The following is a 9,593-nucleotide window of genomic DNA, read 5'->3' as shown; positions in this document are numbered from 1 at the left end:
AGCTTGGAATTGAATCGCCCGGTAAAAAGTAATAATAGAAGGATTAATTATGTCTTCTATTCCACACCAGCCGACGCACCGTGTTTGTTACGGTGGCAGACTGGTAGTATATGTCATAGGAGCATCTCTCCGTCTAAAACCTCCCCTCCCCTCCCTCCTCCCTCTCCCCGGGTACTCGTCAGCGGCGTCCTCTCTCTCCCCGAGTGCTCGTCTCCGTCGGAAGATCGGCGCGGTTCCTCCTTGCTGAGGCACAACCTCTCTCGCGCCGCTGGAAAGCTCCGTGGGTCGCCGCCGCACGTGGCAACGCACGGCGTTTTCCCTTCCAAATCCCCACGCCGCACGCCGGTGGAGCTGAGAGCCGTTCACCTCGCGTTTTCCATAAGCGACGGCAGCGCACGCGCAGAGTCGATCTAAATTTTTTTGGGCCCAGGGCGATGTAATTTTCTTTCATACTAAACGTTTTTATTTATTTTAATCACAGTGTACCATATTACAGTTGTAATAAATATATTTTCCTATTACTTAGTCATAGTTGTAATTATATTATTCATTGGTATGCAGTTGTAATATATATTATTGAATATTTTAATTTTACAAAATGGAAAATTATGATGTAAAAAATTATTTATTGTTAAAATAATATTTCAGATTTATTTTCTACTATTACTTAAACAATGTACTGTATACGCGTTTGCATATCTATGTGTATGTGCATATATTTTAAATATTATTGAATATTATGGTAGAGATTTCTAATTTATATACACACTAACAAATATTTTAATAGTGGTTTCTAGTGTCTATTAGGTAAATTAATAGAAATTTCTAGGGCATAGAAAAGGTGGTCTGCAAGTTGGGTTCAGTAATAGAATTATCGAAGAACCAAAAATGTTGTTGATTATATCTTTACGTACAATAACGTGCTTGTTCAGGTTCATTTGGTTGGATTCCGTGCAAATGAGATGCCTACACGTTTATCAAATTAAAAATGATGCATTGGTTTAAAAATTGATATCTAGTCACATAATTTCTAAGACATGCATAGTAAAGAGAGACTAGTGTATTTCAACTCAACTTCGCTAGTTGGCTAAATTTGCCTACCCCTGGTATAACTTATTATATGTGCTGTGAACTTACACTTTTGTAAATCAAGACTTTATTTTATTCATTTAATAATTTATAAAATATACTCCCTCCGTCCGAAAAAAGATGTCCAAAGCTTAGTTCATTTTTAATTTTGCAAATACACCCTTTTGGTTTTAAATCTCGTACTAATCCCCCCCCCCTCTGCTTCTTCTTCCTTCGCCCGTGGCTGGATCAAGCGGCCATCTTCGCCACCGTCGGCAGCCGCCGTAGACGCAACGGGTGACCGCCGCCCACCTGCGCCGCTCAGCCTATCTGCCGCTCAGCCCGCCGCCTCGGCCCGCAGGCGCCCCACCAGCCCGCCTGCTCTCCCCCGCCACCGTCCCCGCCGGCCCCAGGAGGAACGGACCCCAGACGACCGGTGCGCATCAGCGTACGGACCCGCGTCTGCGGCCTCTCCTCGGAGTCGTCGTCGTCGTCGCGGATACGGCGTAGGTCCCCCGCAGTCCCCAGGAGGAACGGACCTCCTCTGCGGCGGACAGTACAGGCGCCATCAGTTATGCTTGTACTGTTCTCCTCTGTTGGTGCGCATCAGCCTCTGCAGGAACGGACCTCCTCTGCTGCCAGGAAGGAGTGAGGGCAGCGTCGGGCGAGTGGGGGCAGCTTCGGACGCCCCAGAGGAAGAGTGCATCCTCCCGCGCCGAAGGTACCACTGCTGGCGCCTGTTGGCTGTAGGTATTGTTGGCTGTAGGTACTGTTAATATTCAGGAATGAGCCTGCTTGAGTGTGCTCTGAGTAATTGCTGTCGAAATCTCATGTGGTGTTTCATGTCATCTGGAATCGGAACTTGAAACCATATGTGGACACTGAATTTAGTAACCGAGCTTTGCCATTTTTGAAGTTAAATGTGTTGTTGCTTGTTATGGAGAGAATATTGAGGAATTTAGTAACTGAGCTTTGCCATATTCAGGAATGAGCTTGGCAGCAGCATCATCATCTCTAAGAAAAATATGATAGATTCCCTTCAACGACATTATATTCAACCGGCTAGTAACACCACAGTGTTTCTACTGTTAACAACCGGCTAGTAACTGTTAGCAACCGGCTAGTAACTGTTAGAAATCCGCATAGGGATTATATCAGTTTCATGAGTTCAGGCCAATTTTGCTGAATCTTAGCAGTTACTAGCTGAATCTTAGCAGTTACTAGCGTGATGTAATGAGTCACGGGGTCACATCTTTATATGGAGTAGACAAATGATGGAACCTATGTGGTCGTGCCCAGTATTTCTAGTTAGTGTATTTTCAGTTAGTGCTGTATGTGATGGCTCATGTGATTAGCAATAGCTTCTTCTATGCGAGTTTATGAGAAACTTTCACTTTGCCTAGGTGTGGATCAGAAAGTTTGTGTACTTTGAATTGTGTTGGCCCCATTAAAGTTTATTTGTAGTTTTCTATTGCAATATTTTTCCTGTTGTACTTCTAATTGGTTTCAATTTTATGATGGCTTGTGATGGCTTGTGATGTTTTCCATTTATCATTGATTATAGATAGAAGCTGAGGAACGACTATGGATTTGAACTTGATGGCTGAAGAGGAGGAACAAGCTCGACATGGTCATGCTATTGATTTGAACTTGATGGCTGAAGAGGATGAAGGAGCTCGAGATGGTCATGCTATTGATTTGAACTTGATGGCTGAAGAGGAGGAAGGAGCTCGAGAGGGTCATGCTATGGATACGAACTTGATGGTTGAAGAGGAGGAAGGAGCTCGAGATGGTCATGCTATTGATTTGAACTTGATGGCTGAAGAGGAGGAAGGAGCTCGAGAGGGCCATGCTATGGATACGAACTTGATGGTTGAAGAGGAGGAAGGAGCTCGAGATGGTCATGCTATTGATTTGAACTTGATGGCTGAAGAGGAGGAAGGAGCTCGAGATGGTCATGCTATTGATACGAACTTGATGGCTGAAGAGGAGGAAGGAGCTCAAGATGGTCATGCTATTGATTTGAACTTGATGGCTGAAGAGGAGGAATGAGCTCGAGATGGTCATGCTATTGATTTGAACTTGATGGCTGAAGAGGAGGAAGGAGCTCAATATGGTCATGCTATTGATTTGAACTTGATGGCTGAAGAGGAGGAAGGAGCTCGAGAGGGTCATGCTATGTATACGAACTTGATGGTTGAAGAGGAGGAACAAGCTCGAGAGGAAGAAGCAGATGCACAAGGTAATGCAAAAAAGAAGGAGTTAACAGATAATGAGAGGTTTGGTATTTACTTTGCTCTGCGAGTAATCGAGCTCAGAGATGGGGAGGTTCATCTATATGACAAGGTGCTCGTCGCAACGCTGATGAATGTATGCGTAAGAACAGTTTCAAGAATATGGAATCTAGCGAAAGAACAACTTGACTTAGGCCAAGAAGTGAACGTTTGAAGCAAGAAGAAGGGGAATGTTGGTAGAAAGAGAAAAGAGCTAGACTTGGCGAGAACAGCTACGATCCCACTGAACAGAAGAAGGACAATCAGATCTCTTGCAAGGTGTTTGGGTGTTCCCCGCTCGACGCTACATGATAGGTTTCAGTTAAAAGAGCTGAAACACATCACTAACACTGTCAAGCCCTTCCTCAAGCCAGCCAACAAGATAGCGAGACTGAAATTCTGCATATCCATGATGGATGAGCACTCGATATCAACCCCCTATCCTAGCTTCAAATCAATGAATAATATGGTTCATATAGACGAGAAATGGTATGACATGACCAGGGTTAAGAACACTTACTATGTACTGCCCGGAGAACCTGAACCTGAGCACACCGTGTCAAACACTAACAGTATTGGGAAGGTCATGTTCTTGACCGCCGTGGCAAAGCCCCGGTACAATGATGAAGGACAGCTGACATTTGATGGAAAGATCAGAACTTGGGCGTTTGTTGTTGAGACAGAGGCACAACGGAACAGTCAAAACAAAGATAGAGGAACGATTGAGGTGAAATTAGTGAAGGTAACCAGACATGTATGCAGAGAGTACCTGATCAATAAAGTAATCCTGGCAATCCAAGACAAGTGGCCCGAAGATTAAGGAGGAAATAGCTACAAAATGCCTCATTTGCACAAAGATCGCTTACAAAATGCCCGGGAGGAAATAATCGATGTGTATTGCAGTGCCGAGCTAATTACCGACACAGTGGCCATTCTTGAACAAGGATAATAGATTAAGGAAAGGGAAATCAATAGATAGGAAAATGAAAAGAAAGGATATGAAAAGAAAGGATAGGAATTCGTGTCATGTGTCATCCATGTGTGATATGTATGTCTTGTGTCATGTGTTCAATGAGAAAGGATAGGAATTCGTGTCATGTGTCATCCATGTGTGATATGTATGTCTTGTGTCATGTGTTCAACGAGAAAGGATAGGAATTCATGTCATGTGTCATCCATGTGTGATTTTATGAATTTATTTGGATTTATTTGAATTATTTGGATTTTTATGAATTTATTTGGATTTTTATGAATTTATTTGGATTTTTATGAATTTATTTGGATTTTTATGAATTTATTTTGAATTATTTGTATTTTATGAATTTATTTGGATTTATTTGAATTATTTAAATTAATTTGACAATAAAATCTTATGACAAGATATAAAGACAAAACTCGAGTTGAGAGAAATAATATCTTCATTAATGGTCATTACAAGATGTACAAGGTCATTACAAGATATAAAGACAAAATTCTTCTCCTTCTTATTCTTCTTCATATTCTTCTTCTTCTTCTTCTTCTTCTTCACATTCTTCATATTCTTATTCTTCTTCATATTCTTCATGTTCTTCTTCTTCCCATGCCAACTTACCCTCTCTCGGTGATAACACCTGTCAAACTTTACTCACTGGTAACCATACATAACGAACATCAAGGACCTGATGTAGGAAATGAAGTATTCATGATAAAACTTGGTAGGGAAATTCAGGCTAAAAAAACAGAGCAGCGTCGAACCTTCTAGAGCATAAGTGTTGCTTTTGGATAACATGGCATCAAACTTATCGATTGCAGCCAAATACACCAGAGACAAAAGGCAAGCCCTGGCTATTCTGTTCATTGTGAAGAACGTGCCAGAGACAAAAGGCAAGACCTTGGAAGAGATTCAGGCTTCAATAAACTATTGCACATGAGTGGTGTGAAGAAAGTTAGATGACGCATTCTCTTTGGCCGTATAATTGTATGCAATGTGTATCAAATCTGTAACAAAGATGTGTATCATGGCAGCTAAAAAGTGCAGAAGGTTTCTATGTAGGTGACTTGGTGTATCCTTCAAGGAGAGTTAATTTCCATCTGCTGATGCCGTCAGCTGAGAGCAAGCAATTACAAAGCAGTAATGCTGCAGTGCTAAGCATCAGATAGGGTAATGTAAAGCAGCAGGCAGAGTATGAGGTGTTGTGAAGTTGTGACAAATCAGGTTAAAAAGAAATGTTTCACAGTAACTTTCAGGTGACAGACCTGATAATTTAAACCATGAGTGGCTTAGCCATCAGCAGGCATCTGCTCTTCCTCAAGCTCCATTTTACATACTCCCTCTCAAAAAAAGGAACTCCTGAGTAAGAAATTTAAGACATTTGCTGATATTAGGAAAGATCTGCACTCAGTTATTAGATGAACAAACTAAAGAACGTAAAGTAACCTGTAACTGCTGTTGGCTGAACAAGTGCATCAGCCAGCAAATATTCAGAATAAGCGTCGTGGTTTCAGTTCATCAAAGGGTACTAAAATTCAGAGAAGCTTCTGCGTGATTAACAAATGGATGGACCGAGCTAGCAATAAAAGAGGCATCGGATGTTGTTCGTCACTTGATGCAAATTGGAGACGAGTGAAGAGCACTCAGTCGGCCAATCAGGGAAGAATCCAATTCAGCACTAATGATGCTTTCTTTTGGGTTGGGGCCGAGTCCATCTTCTGCTGCTGTTCCGTGGACCTTTCGTGTCTCATCGTCTGCGTTCCTTGTTTGAGGTGGTGGAACGGAAAACAGGAGATTCCTCAGCCTCAGCGGATCTGAGAGGGAGAGAGGATGGGTGAGGAAGAGAGGATGGGAGTGTCTTGGATCTGAGAGGGAGAGAGGATGGGTGAGGAAGAGAGGATGGGGGTGAGGAAGAGCTGATTGAATTTGAAAGAGTGCAGGGACTTACCGGAGCCTCGCCGAAGCCGGAGGATGCACGGGCGCCGTCGCCGGAGCCGGCAAATCGCGAGCTTGAAGAAAAGGGGACTCCTTCCATCTTGAGCTCCTCGTGAGGAAGAAGAGAAGAGGCGAGACGAGCGGGAGAAGGCGGCCGGCGGTCGGAAAGGCGATGGAGACGGCGGCGAGACGGGGCGACGGAGCAAGCGGCCGGTGCCCTCGTCGGTGTGCGTGGCGAGGCGACGGAGCAAGCGGCTCGCACGTGGCGAGACGACCGAGCAGGAGCGGAGGGGGCACGACGTTTGTCGGGGGAAGGAGGAGGGGGTTTTCGTAAAATTTCGTCGGGGACAGCTTTTTTCGAACGGAGGGAGTAATGTATACTTGTATGGGATCGCCTGGGACTCAGCCGGCTGAGACATAGTTATGTCTCAGTCAGCTGACGTCAGGTGACGTTTTTTTCGAATTTAAACATGATTTTCTCTCGCCAAGCAATCCATTCGATTCATTCAATCTGGTTTTCTAGTTATGGCCCCGTTTTCTTATCTAGCGAGTTCTTTATTTATGAGGCTCGTTGTATCGGTTTTTATGATTAGCCCCGACTTTCTTTCATTGGCTCATACTCCGGTGCGAAAAGAAATACGGTGATTCTTTGTGAGGAAACATTGGAGTTGGGCGTGTGTGTGTGGAGAGAGTATTTTTTTTACGAAAGGTGTAGAGAGAGTATTTAGACCCGCCTGCGAATTCATATTGAAATTTACCACATGAAATCAAAATTCACAATTTCGAAATTAAGATGTTCAAATTCTGCTCTTTTTCAATAATATTTTTTTAAATATCCATGAATCTATTCTTAAAAATATATTCATGAAATAAAAAATTGAGTTTTTTAAGATGAGAATATTTTCAAAATGTTGTGAGATTCGAATTGTCAAAATTTTAGAAAAATCAAATTGCTTGTTTAAAAAAATCACAGATTTAACAAATGGTCATCGGAGTTGCAATCGGCTGAAAAGTAACTTACGGTTGTGACCCCACACCTTAAAACATATAACTGCGACCCACCTTGAAAAATATGCAATTTCAGCCCCATGAAAAAATATAGTGACAATCCTGCATTAAAAACTTGTAGTTACGCCCCCTCTTAAATATATGCAGTCGTGTCCCCTCTTGACATCAATGCAGTTGCGACGACGCGTTAAAAAACATGCAATTGCGACTACACCTTCAAAACATGCAGTTGTGACACCGTCTTTAAAAAATGAAGTTGTGCACCCTTAAAATATGTAGCTGCGATCCCGCATTAAAAACACAGTTGCGGCTCCGTCTTGAAAACATACAGTTGCAACTCCTCTTAAGAAACATGCAATTGCGACTTCGCATTAAAAACATGCAGTTGTGACACCGTTTTAAAAATATGTAATTGTTGCCCCCCTTAAAACATGCATTCGCGACCCCGTCTTGAAAACATGCAGTTGCGACTCTCCTTAAGAAACATGCAATTGCGACTTCGCATTATAAACATGCAGTTGCGACACCACCTTGAAAATATGTAATTGTTGCCCCCTAAAACATGCACTCACGACCCCGCCTTGAAAACATGCAGTTGCCACTCCCCTTAAGAAACATGCAATTGCGACTTTACATTAAAAATATGCACTTGCGACACCGCCTTGAAAATATGTAATTATTGCCCACCTTAAAACATGCACTTGCGACCCCGCCTTGAAAACATGGATTTGCGACTCCCCTTAAGAAACATGCAGTTGCGACTTCGTATTGAAAACATGCAGTTGCGACTTCGTATTGAAAACATGCAGTTGCGACACCGTCTTGAAAATATGTGATTGTTGCCCATCTTAAAACATGCACTTGCGACCCCTGTTGGGGAACGTCGCATGGGAAACAAAATTTTTCCTACGCGCACGAAGACCTATCATGGTGATGTCCATCTACGAGAGGGGATGAGTGATCTACGTACCCTTGTAGATCGTACAGCAGAAGCGTTAGAGAACGCGGTTGATGTAGTGGAACGTCCTCACGTCCCTCGATCCGCCCCGCGAACAATCCCGCGATCAGTCCCACGATCTAGTATCGAACGGACGGCACCTCCGCGTTCAGCACACGTACAGCTCGACGATGATCTCGGCCTTCTTGATCCAGCAAGAGAGACGGAGAGGTAGAAGAGTTCACCGGCAGCGTGACGGCGCTTCGGAGGTTGGTGATGATCTTGTCTCAGCAGGGCTCCGCCCGAGCTCTGCAGAAACGCGATCTAGAGGAAAAACTATGGAGGTATGTGGTCGGGCAGCCGTGAGAAAGTCGTCTCAAATCAGCCCTAATTGCTCCATATATATAGGAGGAGGGAGGGGGGACCTTGCCTTGGGGTCCAAGGATCCCCAAGGAGTCGGCCGAGCCAAGGGGGGGAGGACTCCCCCCCCAAACCGAGTTGGACTTGGTTTGGTGGGAGGAGTCCCCCTCCCTTCCCACTTCCTCCCTCTTTTTTTTCTCTTTTCCTTTGATTTCTTATCCTTGGCGCATAGGCCCCCTTGGGGCTGTCCCACCAGCCCACTAAGGGCTGGTGTGTCTCCCCAAAGCCTATGGGCTTCCCGGGGGTGGGTTGCCCCCCCCCCCGGTGAACTCCCGGAACCCATTCGTCATTCCCGGTACATTCCCGGTAACTCCGAAAACCTTCCGGTAATCAAATGAGGTCATCCTATATATCAATCTTCGTTTCCGGACCATTCGGGAAACCCTCGTGACGTCCGTGATCTCATCCGGGACTCCGAACAACATTCGGTAACCAACCATATAACTCAAATACGCATAAAACAACGTCGAACCTTAAGTGTGCAGACCCTGCGGGTTCGAGAACTATGTAGACATGACCCGAGAGACTCCTCGGTCAATATCCAATAGCGGGACCTGGATGCCCATATTGGATCCTACATATTCTACGAAGATCTTATCGTTTGAACCTCAGTGCCAAGGATTCGTATAATCCCGTATGTCATTCCCTTTGTCCTTCGGTATGTTACTTGCCCGAGATTCGGTCGTCAGTATCTGCATACCTATTTCAATCTCGTTTACCGGCAAGTCTCTTTACTCGTTCCGTAATACAAGATCCCGCAACTTACACTAAGTTACATTGCTTGCAAGGCTTGTGTGTGATGTTGTATTACCGAGTGGGCCCCGAGATACCTCTCCGTCATACGGAGTGACAAATCCCAGTCTTGATCCATACTAACTCAACTAACACCTTCGGAGATACCTGTAGAGCATCTTTATAGTCACCCAGTTACGTTGCGACGTTTGATACACACAAAGCATTCCTCCGGTGTCAGTGAGTTATA

The 9,593-nt window shown here is 44.2% G+C and overlaps 1 long non-coding RNA gene across 1 annotated transcript; it reads right to left on the bottom strand.

Annotated features, from left to right (window-relative positions):
• Positions 1-4,864: 4,864 nt before the first annotated feature.
• Positions 4,865-5,146, bottom strand: LOC123440601. The gene is made up of 2 exons (XR_006630334.1): positions 5,076-5,146; positions 4,865-4,968 (listed from the first exon to the last, which is right to left on the bottom strand). It is a non-coding gene; the product is annotated as an uncharacterized LOC123440601 (long non-coding RNA).
• Between the last annotated feature and the right edge of the window lie 4,447 nt (positions 5,147-9,593).

Source organism: Hordeum vulgare, chromosome 3H, assembly GCF_904849725.1.
Source record: "Hordeum vulgare subsp. vulgare chromosome 3H, MorexV3_pseudomolecules_assembly, whole genome shotgun sequence".
Classification (NCBI taxonomy): Eukaryota; Viridiplantae; Streptophyta; class Magnoliopsida; order Poales; family Poaceae; genus Hordeum; species Hordeum vulgare.
This window is presented reverse-complemented; position numbering and strand designations above follow the sequence as displayed.